We start from the raw sequence: 15,482 nt of genomic DNA on the forward strand, positions 1-15,482 counted from the left end.
GGTAGGAGGGGTACAACTCCACACAATTCCCACCACCCAATCTCCATATCCCATCCCCTCCCCTGATAGCTTTCCCACTCTCTATCCCTCTGGGAGTATGGACCCAGGGTCATTGTGGGTTGTAGAAGGTGGAAGGTCTGGCTTCTGTAATTGCTTCCCCGCTGAACATGGGCGTTGACTGGTGCATCCATACTCCCATTCTGCCTCTCTCTTTCCCTAGTAGGGTGGGTCTCTGGGGAAGCGGAGCTCCAGGACACATTGGTGGGGTCTTCAATCCAGGGAAGCCTGGCCGGCATCCTGATGACATGCTAAAACCTGGAAGCAACCCAGGTGCCCAACAACAGATGAGTGGCTAAGAAAGCTGTGGTATATATACACAATGGAATACTATGCAGCTATCAAGAACAATGAACCCACCTTCTCTGACTCATCTTGGACAGAGCTAGAAGGAATTATGTTAAATGAGCTAAGTCAGAAAGATAAAGATGAGTATGGGATGATCCCACTCATCAACAGAAGTTGAAGTTTTGATGAGTATGGGATGATCCCACTCATCAACAGAAGTTGAAGTTTTTTTTTTTTTTTTTTTTTTTTTTTTAGAAATCCTGTAACATAGGAGGGAAATAAACACTTAAACTTATCCTAGCATTGTCCTTATAATTCAGTAGTGAAATTGTATAGGGCATTTAAGTTATCATACAAAATATTTCTTTTTTATTACTTTTCTGTTGCAATTACTACAGGCTTTCATTTCCTGTCACCTGAATAATATTTTATAATAACTGTAATGTTCCTGAATTCAGTCTTTTCTTCCTTGTCTTACACCACATCCCACATGCAGTTTGAGCCTTTACAAACACTACACTGTTCTTCATATTGTTATAATAACTTTTGTGCCATTGTTTAGAAAAAGCATAGACTTGGGAATAAATAACTCTACCTATATGGTTTTTGACATGATATACTATTTATAAGGTTCAGTGTCCTTTACTATAAAATGGAGTAATATCTGCCAGCTGATACAAATTGGGCTTTTGTAGATGAAAGCAATGCTTGCTCACTTAATACTTCCTATCTACCTGGTGAAGAAGTCTAAATATTTTCATTTGTTTTAGGAAAAACAACCAGAATTTGGACTCTGTCAACCTCAGGATACTTATCTTAGCTCTCTTAACTTCCAGATATATAACATAACTCAACTGTATGTGACTAACATTTTAGCCAAAACTCAGTCAGAAATCTCCTGCCTCTCAATTTCTTCATGCCAGTGCCACCAGCTCACTTTATATTTCTTCTTTCCACCTTTGTCATTTATTGATATGACATTAGTTCATTGAAGACACAAAATGAGAGATTTACAAGTTCTTGATCAAATGTAAACAGTCCAAAGTGAATGTTGTTCTTCCTAATATTTGTAGGACTGTGAATTTTACGTTCTCATGACATTTAATACTTAATAATAGTTACATGAGTTAAGACCTTTAAGGGACCATAAGGTTCTCAATAGTATAGCCAATACTATACTCCTGCTTGATTTTGATATTTAGAATTGTATTGGAAACAACGTTTTTGGTAAACTGTTAATGAATTAAAGTATTATTTACCATTTATTTAAAAAAAATTGTTTAATGAGAGATAAACAGAGAAATTGATAGAGGAAGAACCAGAATTCAGCTTCACTTGTGAAGCTTTCCCTCTGCAAGTGGGAATGGGTGGCTTGAACCTGGATCCTTGGGCATTGTAACATGCACTCAACCAGGTGCACCACCATCTGACCCCCATAAATAACTCTTGGAAAGCAAGTCTGGTAATGTCATACTCCTTTGGTGACAGTTCAAACTTTGGCCCTCAAGCATATAAGTCCTTCACTCTACTACTGAGCCTTATTTTTTAATAGAATCCTTTCCTGCTTTGGGGGTTAGAGTGATATTAGCTTCATAAAATGATCTCACTGGTCACTTATTTGCCTTTTAAATGCTCACATATGTCTCGAGGACTGTCTTTCATAGACTTTTTTTTTTTTTTTTTTGCAAACCATGAAAATCTGGCAAAACTGAGAATAATTTTGTTTTCCCTGTGTTCATAAGAACTTGTTAGGGCATTTCAGCAATGCCAATTGCATATTACCTTGAGTTACTACTACTGCCACCACCACCACCACCATTTCTTCCTCTTCTCCTTTCCCTCCTCTTTCTTTCTTCTTCTCCTCCTCCTTCTCCTCCTCTTCATACTCCTCCTCCTCCTCTTTCTCCCCCTCTTCTACTTTTTCTTAGAAAATTGGTTAAAATTAGCTAATAGCTGTAATATTCCCATGTCGGCATTTAACAAGTATAGTTCTATTAAGTAAAAAATGTTTCATACAAATTACTTGAAGAAACCGGGAGTAAAAACATAGAACCTCAAGCATGATATCCTGAGTTCACTAGCCACCATCATATATACCACACCAAAGCAGTACTCTGGTTGTCTCTTAAGTCAATCAATCTATCATTTAAATATAAAAATGTCCTCGTGTCCTTTGGATATATGCCTTAGTGTGATGTTCTTTGAGATAAGATATACATGAAGCAAAATAAAAGTTTGTTATTTCATTAAGAATTTAGTGATGCATATGAAACAACCTGGTGAATGTGCTTTTTCAGTAGTTAACATTTATACTTATAAGTTCCATATATTCTTTTAATGTATTAAATATTTTAGCAGAATATAAAAGGAAACATGTAGGTATTGGGTTGATGTTAACTTCCATATAGTTAAAAAAAAATCAAGGGAGTCGGTCGGTAGCACAGTGCGCTAAGCGCAAGGATCTTCGTAAGGATCCCGGTTCGAACCCCTGGCTCCCCACCTGCGGGGGGGGGGGGGTCACTTCACAGGCAGTAAAGCAGGTCTGCATGTGTCTTTCTCTACCCTCCTCTCTCCATTTCTCTCTGTCCTATCCAAGAATGCCAACATCAATAATGACAATAATAGCTACAGCAATATAACAAGGGCAACAAAAGGGAATAAGTAAGTATTTTAAAAAATCACTCAATTCTCAGTTCCTTGTATTATAAGGCTACATAAATAAATTTACTCCCTAGAAAATGCATGTGTCTCTGTGCATATGAACCATCAACTGCATGCATATTCTATTAGGCATAAAATATTTAAGAAGAAAGGATATATTAAAGATGTGAAACTAGATGAATCTACCAGGTAAAAATAAAATAGAATAAAGAATCAATGTGTAAAATTTCAGAGTGATAAATCATTTGGAAGGGTACCTGTTTTGCCATGCACACAGTTCAAGTGCAAGCCCGGTTCTGCATGGGAGAAGCAACAGCACTGGAGAAACTCTGGTGTTGTGGTTTCTCTGTGTGCATCTCTTTCTCTGTGAATGAAAAAAGATGGCCTGTTGGCTGTTATATAGTAACTGTGTGAGGTCCAGCACTAGTCTCATTCATAGATAGAACTTGAGAAACACACACAGAAAGAAAAAATACAAAGAAAAACTGCTAATGGGCATGGTGTATTGCATCAAAGCAAAGGATACTGGGAAAGTAGGAAAGGGAATGGGCTGGGAAGCGGGGTTGGCATCCTATGCATGGCTGTTCAAAAGGACGTAAATTTGGGATAAAAATTTTTTAGACACCTCTCAAGGGGAGAAAAGGAATGTTACCCATGTGTCAACAATTATACTGTAAACTATTAACCTACCAATAAAATGTAAAGAATACTTGAAAAAAATTATCCAAAATAAAAAAAATAAATCAATGCAATCCCACAATATGTATGTATATATGTATCTACCCATCTGGAACATCTGGATTTGTAGCATTATTAATCAGAAAATGTGATTTATTATTATTTTTTATTTATAAAAAGGAAACATTGACAAAAACCATAGAATAAGAGAGGTACAACTCCACATAATTCCCACCACCAGGTCTCTGTATCTCATCCCATCCTCCCTGATAGCTTTCCTATTCTTTAACCCTCTGGGAGTATGGACCCAAAGTCATTGTGGGTTGCAGAAGGTTGAAGGTCTGGCTTTTGTAATTGCTTCCCCACTGAACATGGGCATTGACAGGTCGATCCATACTCCCAGCCTGTCTTTCCCTTTCCCTAGAAGGGTGGGACTTGGGGAAGCTGAGCCCCAGGACACATTAGTGGGGTTGTCTGTCCAGGGAAGTCTGGTTTGGCATCATGCTAGTATCTGGAACCTGGTGGCTGAAAAGAGAGTTAACTTACAAAGCCAAACAAATTGTTGAACCATCATGAACCTAAAGGCTGGAATAGTGCAGATAAAGAGTTGGGGGTCCTGCATTTTGTAGATAGCTAGTAGTCATATTTTAGTTATATTCCAAAGGGCCTGTGGCTATACTAGTTTTTTTTTTGTTTGTTCCCGAGCCTGAAATCTGAAATGCAGGTGGATCCAATAGTTATTGTCTGGGGAGATGATGTCATGGATGGGAAAAGGATCAGAAAGCTGGATCAGGGAAAAGAATAGCTCCCTAATATGGGAAAGGTGTATAAATATTATTGACAGTAAACCCTGTCGATTTGATTTCTTCTGGGGCCCATATTCAGTTTAGGAGCCTATGTGATCCCTGTAGAACTGAGCTCACCTTCTGTGGTCAAGATTAGGAACATTCCAAGCTCCCCAATATTGACCCATCTTCCTCAGGTGTAGCATAAAGTATGTTGTCCATCCTCCCTTTGGAGGATGGAACAAGAAAATGTGATTTTTTAAAAATCAAAAGTTGTTGAAATAATATGTACTGAGAAAATTCCATAAGAAAAAGTTACATCACCTGTTTAATGATTGCAAAGCCAATGCCTGTATAACCACATCTAGAAAGGAAGTAGATCTCTACTCTTTCAGTCACCAACTGTGCCTTGGTCTTTCTAGTGGCTTTTTATGCTGATTTTAATGCTACTAGTATAATTCTATTTTTTGTTTTTCAGTATAGTGTTAATTCATAAGTATACATCCAAGCCACAAGTAGTTCATAATTTTAAATGAACCTAGCTTATTTCTCCCAAGACAAGGTTTGTGATATTTATCCATATTTCATATAGCTATGCTTTGTCAATTTTCATTATATTGTATTAATTATTGTATAACTATTCCACATTTAAAAAAACTTTTATACTGTCCACAAACTTTAAATTTCTTTTCTTTTACTGCCGCCAAGGTTATTGTTAGGCCTCAGTGTCTGCAGAATGTATCCACTGATCCCAGAGGCCATTTTTTCCCTCCCCAACCCCTCCTCCTCCCCTCACCAATCCCTCCTCTCCCCCCTCCCCATCTCCTCCCCTACCCAACTCTCCTTTCCCCTCCCCTCCCCTCCCCTCCCCTCCCCTCCCCTCCCCTCCCCTCCCCTCCCCTTCCCTCCTTATTTCCTTCCTTATTGCCTTCATTCCTTTTCTCTTTTTGTTTTTTCTTTATTGTATAGGACAGAAAGAGGTGGAGAGGCAAGGGGGGAGATAGACAACGAGAGAGGAGAGAGAGACAGACCCACCTGTGGATCTGCTTTACTGCTTATAAGGAGTCTCCCCTGCAGGTGTGGAGGTTTGCCCCTCCACATGGGTCCTTGCATGAAGTAATGTGTGTGTTCAACCTGTGCGCCACCACCCAGCCCCCCTTTTCATAGACTTTTAAATTTTCATCTTCAACTCCTCTGAGCATATACACTTGTGTTAAATGTTTAATATACCCACTGTTAGGCCTGGGCATTTTTAACATTAGTAACTAATACCACCCTGTTCTAAAGTGGTATGACTATGCACTCAAACTTCCACTTCATATTCCCTCATTATCTGTTTAAACACCTTTAGTAATTATCAGGGTTTTAAATTCTGTGCACTCTGACTTGTTTGTTCTGTTATTTTAATATACTTTAAATTTGTTCATCTGACTAATTAGTTTGAATTTCATTTGGACATTTGTGACATGTTTGTTTAAATTTCTTTCCACATTATTGTTATCTTTATTCCTCTCTTGATTTGTATGATAAACACACACACACACACACATACACGTGTTTGCTATAAATACCTTCTCCCACTATGTCACTTACCTTTTTACCTTCTTAATTCTTTCTGCTGGAGCATAAGTAATTGAGTTTTATGTGGTTCAGTATATCAAACTTTTTCAGTAGTTACTGCCTATCATATTTTAAGAAATCTTTTCCTGCGTAATCAGAAAGACACTTCCTTATATTATAGTGTAGAATTTTTATTGTTTTACCTTTTATAATTCACTCTGATTGATTTTTATGTATTATGAGATAGATACCATGTTTCATTTTGTTCCATGCTGGTATTAAATTATTCTAAAATTGTCTAGTGGAAGAGTCTGTCCTTTCCCACTATATAACTTTATTTGGTAATGCATTCTCTATATTGTTCCAGTTGTTCACTTGCCTGTTTTTATTCTAGCATCACATTGTATTAATTTATTTTGTCTTAGTGCCTGATGTATAATAGTTTGATTTTTTTCTCATGCTTTTCATTGGTGTCTTAACTATTGTTGATATTTGTATTTCTAAATTTTAGTATTCTCTTCTCAATTTAATGCACATACACACCCACAAATCAAAGTTGCACTTTTTATTTGGATTTTATTCAACCTTTTGAGAAATTTGGGAGGATTTCAAACCCATGAACATTATATTACACTCCAGTTTTCAGGTCTTCTTTATTTTCTCACAGTGAATGTTAAATTTTTGTTTCTTTGTAGAGTTCTTGTACATACTTTATGAACTTTAGATATAGAATCTGAATGGTTTTATTATTGTTGTAAGTGGCATGTTTTAAAACTTTTCACTGTTTCTAAATTTAGTACTATAATTATGTTTTGTCATTCCCTTCTGATCATCTATTCCAACTGCCAACTGTAGGTGATGATAACTCACATAAAGGAGAATTTACAAGACAGCCACCAAGTAAAGATGTTTAATTGAATGAATTTAGAAATTACTTTCTGGCTTTTCTTAGGTAACTGAGAAAAAAAATATCTCTAAGATTCATTGAGAATCCTCTCTCCATCTTTGCTACACACTACTGTGAAAGGCGAAAACAGTATAATTGCATGATTTTTAAGAAAAGAGCTAGGGTGTTGGGGGCAAAGCCAACAAATAGTCATTCAACCATGGAGGAAGATTATAGATGACTGGTGCTACCAGGCAATTCTCACTAAATTTTAATAGTACATATTCTAATACATATGGCTACATGCTATAATAAGATTTCTGTATCTAGCATTTTCTTACCTTTGTAAGTATATGTATATATTGTCTATTTCTATATACTTTATTTATATGCATGTATTTATATAACATATCTGAATTTTATATTGATCTATATATGCATTATCTAATCTTCACTAATACATTCGTTATAAATATACATATGTATGTATTTATCATCATTCTTATCGCTTTACACTCATGATATTTGGTTTTGAAGTAACCTTGATTTTCAAATCTGTGTTTTAGAAGCACAGTTGCTCACCATTCAAAAGATGTTACCCCACCACTTCCTCACCAGACCACCAATATTCTTCCACCAAAGTCCGTTGAACAACCCCCCACAACCCTTTCTTAGCCTAAATTCTGCAAACTGAGTCCATAGTCTTCACAGAGTTTTGCTTATTTCCCTGGCTATATTTGTTTTCTTCCCATTGCTGAAATTATCCTTTATTTTAATTTCATGTAAGCCCCTCAGTGTTTTTTGTATCTCAGGATCTGGGCTTTGTTGTCAATTCATTTGACTTGCAAATTTAGTTTTATGATACTTTTTTCAACATAAATTGTAGCTTTGCTGAGGTGGTAGAGGTAAGAGTAAGTAGAGGCTGTTAACTGCCTCCGTCTTGGATGAAAGTCTCATGATATATTTTACATAGATTTTAAATATAAATTTATAAGTATATATTGTGTATTCAGTATACTATACATATATAATATACATATGTATCTCTGTCAAGATTTAATTAAAATGGAATAATATAAAGGTACATAAAAATATAGTGATAAAGCTGGTGAACTTGGCTCACCTGATAGCTTATGAACAAAATAATTTAAAAAACGTAGTGATAAGCAACTGTTTGTGTGTGTATCACAAGTACCTACCCCTTATCATCTTGGATTTACCAATTTATGATAATATATAACAAATGTTCCATAAAGATTAGAAAATAAGAAAGTAAATTCTTAGTATAATCATTTTTGTCAAAAACCCATATAAATGAGTGAACTAAGAGAAATTTACTCTGTAGATTAATTTATGCAGTAGTTACAAAGTAGTTGAAAAATATAACATTCTTTTTCACAGATCAGTAGAATTCATTTAAGATTGGTATTTAATCCTTTTTTTCATTCCCAGTGATACCTATAATTCAAACCTTTCTCAAAATTACACATTTTCGCAAAATGTGTAATTGCTGTATAGGTGTTTCCAGATGTGTTAAGCTTGTGAAGATTAATTACTTTTAGCTTAAATATTTCTGTATATACAGAGCTAAATAGCTTAATGCTATCGCAATTTATTGTACTTCAAAGAGAATTCGAGAGATCTTTGAGTCTCTACTTAAACATGGAGCTTAGTCTGTAACCTGATATGAACATAAGTGTCTCTTATTCACTTGCTAGGATGGAGAATGATTATCCTTGAGACAACTTTCCCTATTAGTGGATAATACTAAAGTCACTTTCTGTATCAATTCCTTAAGACTCTTATCACTATACATTCACAATAATATGCATCCCTTCAAAATTAATGCAGTGATAGAAGATTATACAAATTTAAGTGAGATCAGTCAGAATGAGAAGGCTGAATATGGGATGATCTCACTCATAGACACAAGTTGAGAAATAAAGAACACGGGAAACACAAAGTAGAACACTGATTTGGTGTATTACACCAAAATAAAGGACTTATGGGGGTTGGGGGGAAGGACAAAGGAGACTTTCAAGTCCCTGGTGCATGATGGTGGAGGAGGGTCTAGGCCAGGGGTGAGTATTTTGCAGAAAATTGAGAAATACTACAAATGTAACAACAACTGTATTTACTGTAAACCATCCTCCAGTAAAAATAAATATAAAAGTGAAAGCATAGAAGTTTTCTTTTTTGATTTTTGTCTTAGTGATTTAATAATTGTTTATAAAATTGTGAGATTACAGGGGTATTGATCAATACTGAAACACCAGCAAAGTTTTTCCGACGCCTCAACCCCAACTTCCATAGTTCCCACAAAGTCTTAAGGACAGTTTGGGTACTTCCTTTGTTTCTTTTTCTCTGCGAGTTCATGTGTTTCAACTGCTAAAGCTGATATAAGTTGTTTCTACATATTTGTCTAGGTTTCATTTTCAGGATCAAGAAACATTCTTTTTTCTTCATATGACAAAACCCAGAGTTTTTTTGGCACAGCTGTAACAACACGTGTGTGTGTGTGTGTGTGTGTGTGTGTATGTGGTATGTGTGTGTTTCCTCTTAATGGTACTATATCTTTTTAGCTGTTAAGTATTTTATGTAGACAAAATATATATTCCATACATGGGCAGAACCATTTGTTAGTTGTCCATTTTTTATTTTTACTTATTTCACTTAACATAATAAATTAACTCTCCAGTTTCATCCATGCTGTTGCAAATGATATTATCTTGTCTTTCATGACTACAGAGTAGTGTTGCACTGAATTTATATCCCATAGCACCTTAATCCATTTGTCTTTTGTTGGTGGATATTTAGGCTTTTCCATACTTTGACTATTGTAAGTAGCTCAGTTATAAACATCAGGGTGTATATATCCTTTTGAATTAATGCTTTCATTTCCTTTGGGGGTTTGGGTGGTGTGGGTGTACATACTCCAAAAAATAATTGCTCCTGATGAAATTCACAGGTTATACAGTATGAAGGTTTTTATTTTGGAAGTCTTCCTTACTTCTGGCTAAAACATTAAAAAATATCATATCAAAGGGGAGTTTTTGCGCCACTATACTAATGATATGGAAGAAAGAAGTTTTTTTTTTTTTTTTTTTTTTGCCTCCAAGGTTATTGCTGGGGCTCTGTGCATGCACTATGAATCTACTGCTCCTAGAGGAGTAATTGGAGAAATTGAGAGAGGAGGGGGAGACAGAGAAGGGGAGAGAAAGATAGATACCACTTGCAAAGTGACTCCTTTGCAGACCAGCTTCACCTCTTGCAAAGTGATGAGCTTACAAGTGGGAACCAGGGACTCAAACCAGGAACCTTGCTCGGTCCTTGTGCTTGCCACTATGTGCATTTAACCTGGTGCATTACTGACCAGCACCCTAGAAGTCTTTTTTTAATATGGAAAAAGTGCATACCATGCAGTCTAATGTATCATGATATCTTAGAGGTCATATGTAACAGTCATTTAATTTTTCCAGAAAGAAAATGACTTACTAGAGGAAAGTGATAAGCAAATTTTGCTTGGTCTGAAATTCAGCTATCTGTGTCCTAAATTGGGATATTTTCTACCTATACTTTTTTTTCCTACTTCATATCATTTGTATTATAATTACCTTGACTGGAATTATTTAGTTTTTTTTAGTTTTTGATTAGACAGTGAACTTACTATGAAATTTCAAGCAACATGTTTATACTTATAAATTACATTGCTAAAATGTATGTAGTATCCAGAGAAGTAAAACATAAACCAGGCTTGATCTTGTTCTGCCCTTCCTCTATAGATTTGGTAGAAATTTCTAGACCAGTTTTATCTTCTATATTTAGATTCTCTAATAGCATTCAAGGTTACCACAGGAAAATAATTCTGGCAACATTTCTTTTTCTTTATATGTGGTTGTTGCTTTACTACCACAAAATAGAGGGTGAAAAATCCTCAGCGAAGGACATGGTATTTTACAAAGGAGATCTGTCTATAAAGTAATATACAATAATTTATAGTTTCAAAAATATTCCAGACAAGGAATTACTGTCTTTGATGATTTTATGTCATATGCATATTGATCATTAATATCTTTGTATAAACCAAGTCTCTTATTCCACATTATACAGAAAGCAAATAACTGAGAATAAAGTAGAATATAGACTATATGTGTTGCAGTCCATTTATCTTTTCATTTGTTTCTGGTCATTTTAGAAGAGGTGGAGAAAATAGGGGTTTAAATCATGCTAACATGTAAACATAGGAGCAATGATTATTTTACATTTTTCAACTAGTTATTTTTAGTCTTTTTAATATTACTATAAAAGAGTAAATAATGTAAAGAAATGCAAGGAGAGAGACTATATCAGTCATTTAAAAATATTTTTTTGGGGACTGGGTGGTGGCACACAGGGTTAAGCAAGCACATAATACTGGTGCCAAGGACCAGAACAAGGATTCCTGTTTGAGTCTCTGGGTCCCCATCTGCAGGGGGGTTGCTTCACAAGACATTGAAGCAGGTCTGCAGGTGTCAATCTTTCTCTCCCACTCTCTATATTCCCTTCCTCTCTCAGTTTGTCTCTATCCTATCCAATAAAATGGAAACAAACAAACAAACTGCAGCCGGGAGCAGTGTATTCATAGAGCAGGCACCAAGTCCCAGCGATAACCCTGGAAACAAAAACAAACAAACAAAAATGTCATTAGTTAACGATGCTGAAGGACTACAGAGGTTTAATCCAAGACCTCTACATGCATACAAGACCCATCACACCCATTTCCAAAGTCCCAGAGTCATCAAAAAGACTGTAATTCCTCTCCTGGGGATATATCCTAATGAAACAAACACACCCATTCAAAAACATTTGTGTATACCTATGTTCATAGCAGCACAATTTGTAATAGCCAAAACCTGGAAGCAACCCAAGTGTCCAACAACAGATGAGTGGCTGAGCAAGTTGTGGTATTTATATACAATGGAATACTACTCAGCTATTAACAATGATAAATTCACCATTGTCAGCCCATCTTGGATAGAGCTTGAAGAAATAATGTTAAGTGAAATAAGAAACAGAAGGATGAATATGGGATGAACTCACTCACATGGAGAAGTTGAAAAACAGGATCAGAAGAGAAAATACTAAGCAGAACTTGGAATGGAGTTGGTGTATTGCACTAAAGTGAAAGACTCTGGCATGGGTTGTGGGGAGTGCTCAGGTCCTGGAACATGACGGCAGAGGACCCAGTGGGTGGTTGTATTTTATGTGGAAAACTTGGGAATGTTATGCATATACAAACTATTATATTTACTGTTAACCGTTAAACATTAATTCTCCAATAATAAAAAAGGAGACACCAAGAAAAAAAAAAAAGGACTGCTCTCTTCTCTGACTGTAGTTCTATTTTTCCTTAAGTAACTAACATAGTTTTTTTTCCTACCAAGTCTATAAGTCTGCAGGTGTCTATCTTTCTCTCCCCCTTTCTGTGTTTCCCTGCTCTCTCCATTTCTCTCTGTCCTATCCAACAACAATGACATCAATAACAAAAACAGTAGCTACAGCAATAAAACAACAAGGGCAACAAAAGAGAATAAATAAATATTTAAAAAAGAAAGCATGTATTTCATAAATTCTTCAAAAAAATTTAAAATAGTTGTTGAAGAGAGAGAACAATTATGTGCAAACAGAACTTCCACCATTATTATCTGTCATTGAATTATTTTAAAGTGGGGGCCAGGCAGTTGCGGGCGGGTTAAGCCACATGGTGCAAAGCACAAGGACTGGGGCAGAAGGATCCCGGTTTGAGCCTCTGGTTCCCCACCTACATGGGTCACTTCACAGGCAGTGAAACAGGTCTGCAGGTGTCTGCCTTTCTCTCCCCTTCTCTTTCTCCCCCTCTCTGGATTTCTCTCTGTCCTGTCCAACAAAGACAACATCAATAACAGCAATAATAATAATTACAACAACAATAAAGATAAATAAAATTTAAAAAAGAAATATTTTGAACTAACTTAGATTTTCATGAAGTTGTTGATTTCAAGTTTTAGTTTTAATAAAACAGTTATGCAAAATAGTGTTAACTAGAAATATTCGATTATTTGCTGCTGCCTGGTTGTTATCTTCTTAAGAATTCACAAGAATGGGACAGGTGGTGGATAATAGCACATTGATATTTTATGTGAGTGATATGGATTATTTTTTAATCAAAATAATAAAACTTGATTTTCAGAGCACCCAATTCAAAGAAAATACTGGGTGTGACTCCAGTGCCCACAATTAATGAAATATTTAGGTGGGAGGAGGTGTGAGCCTGAAATCTTTCAATCTCAGAACTTTGTATTTTACTCACTTTAGAAATTACAGAAGTCTAGGGAGTCTGGCGGTAGCACAGTGGGTTAAGCGCACCTAGCGCAAAGCGCAAGGACCGGTGTAAGGATCCCGGATTGAGCCCCTGGCTCCCCACCTGTAGGGGAGTCGCTTCACAGGCAGTGATGCAGGTCTGCAGGTGTCTATCTTTCTCTTCTCCCCTCTGTCTCCCCCTCCTCTCTCCATTCCTCTCTGTCCTACCTAACAACGACGACATCAATAACAACAATAATAACTATAACAACAATGAAAAACAAGGGCAACAAAAAGGGGAATATATATATATATAGAAATTACAGAAGTCTATTTTCCTCCTGGGAAACTTTTGGTTCATTCATGAACATATAAGCTAATTCAATGTAAAGAACAATCTACATTTTTTTGAGAACTCAATGATAAACAAATGATATGAAAATCTAAGTTGGTTTTGACATTAGCTAAAACTTAACTTGGGTACTACTATTGTGCAAAAAGCCTCTTTTTCTTAATGACTAAAATTTTAGTTAATTTCAGTGTTCTGATGAAACTATCAGTTTGTTTAGTTCTATTTCATAATGCTTTTCTTAGAATATCATTCATTCATGCCATGATCATTTATGGATAATTAGGAGCTGTTTTAAAGTGCTGATGATAAAATACTGAATAAGAAAAAATATATCCTTTTATTTAGGGTAAGATACAAAACAGATATCTACTGGAAAAAAGGAATGTGAGTAACTGAGTAGGTGACTGAGCAGGTAGAGCACAGGACCTGCAGTCCATAAAGCCCGGGGTTTGATCACCAGAACAATATATTTCAGGGTGAGGCTTGGCCTCTCATAAAACATAAGTCATTTTTTTAAAGAGTTAATATGTTGTGTCAAGTAATCATTAGTGTGGCAGGGCACAGCACATTAAACAGTAAAGAAGTTTTTTTGTTTGTTTTGTTTTTTTCATATAGAACGTCAGAGAAACTGAGAAGCTATATTTGTACAACAGTCTAAATGAACTTTTAATAGTGAGTGAGTTAAAATTTACCTTGCAAGTGTGCAGGCAACCAGCATAGAGTTCATTAGTTAAAGTGATAATGATTGTATTCAAGTAATGGAACAGAGTCAGATTGTCATGGTTAAGAGGAGAAATAAGGAAGAGAGTTGATATTGACATCTCTCTCAGGGATTTTGACTAAATTAAGGCAGAAAAATCAATATTTGTTAAATAAATGATGTCAGGGATGGTCCAGTTTGCCTGATTCAAAATTGTGCTGTTATGTTTCATAGTCCTCTTTTTTACTAAACAATTAAATTTTTGGTATTCACTTTACTAAGGAATTGTTTTTTGTGAAGTCATTATATAGAAGTAGATATCCTTAGAACATAATTAAATAACTTCATGGACCTCTTAGCTTGCATTTTATCAGATAATGACATATTAAAATATTTATTGAGGATCTTCAGATGCTATGCTAGAAGCCTAGTGTTTGTATAAATACATACTTACACTGACCTTGGTCATACATACTTACACTGACCTTGGTCTTATGGTCCACTTATTCTAGAAATAAATTAAGACAAATGATTAATTATAGACATTAAAAATATCATATAACAGTTCATGAATGTTACCTGAAACTATTTCGTTTAGTTTTGTATTTGTCTTTCAAGGTGGGAAACATATGACCTGTGGGCCATATGTGGTCAGAGAAATCAGTGACCAGAAAATGATGCTATAAGTAGTCAGATGGGCCCTTAGCAGAAAACGTTGCCCATCCTAAATGATGGAGCACTATATTCCCTAGGTGACCAGAATGAGTAGACTGCAAAACTCCAGATTACTGTGGGTAAGATTTACTAGCTGAAAATGTGCTGGGAACATGGTATGGCACAGTGGAAGAATTTTTACATTCAGTTAAATAAGTCTGTCTGTCCGTCTGTCTGCCTGCCTGCCTGTATGTCTATCTATATATCTGTCTATCTACCTATCTATCTACCTATCTATCTATTTTATCAAAGAACTGCTTAGCACTGGTGTGTAGTGGTGCCTGAATTAAACCTCTAATCTTTGAGCCTCAGGCATGAAAGTCTTTTGCATAACCACTGTGCTGTCTCACTCACCTGGGGGAATTATTTTAAATGGTCTGAAATAAAGTATGAATATGAAATTGTGTGACAAAGTAATGGCAGGGTAAATTATATCAGTGGATATATGTAGAGGAGAAGGAACAGTAAAAAAAGAAACTATGT

At 35.7% G+C, this 15,482-nt stretch overlaps 1 protein-coding gene across 2 annotated transcripts in view; it reads left to right on the forward strand.

Annotated features, from left to right (window-relative positions):
* KCTD8 (potassium channel tetramerization domain containing 8) overlaps positions 1-15,482 on the forward strand; it is a 224,859-nt gene that overhangs the window by 90,352 nt on the left and 119,025 nt on the right. The window lies entirely within an intron of this gene.

This window comes from Erinaceus europaeus, chromosome 3, assembly GCF_950295315.1.
Source record: "Erinaceus europaeus chromosome 3, mEriEur2.1, whole genome shotgun sequence".
NCBI lineage: Eukaryota > Metazoa > Chordata > Mammalia > Eulipotyphla > Erinaceidae > Erinaceus > Erinaceus europaeus.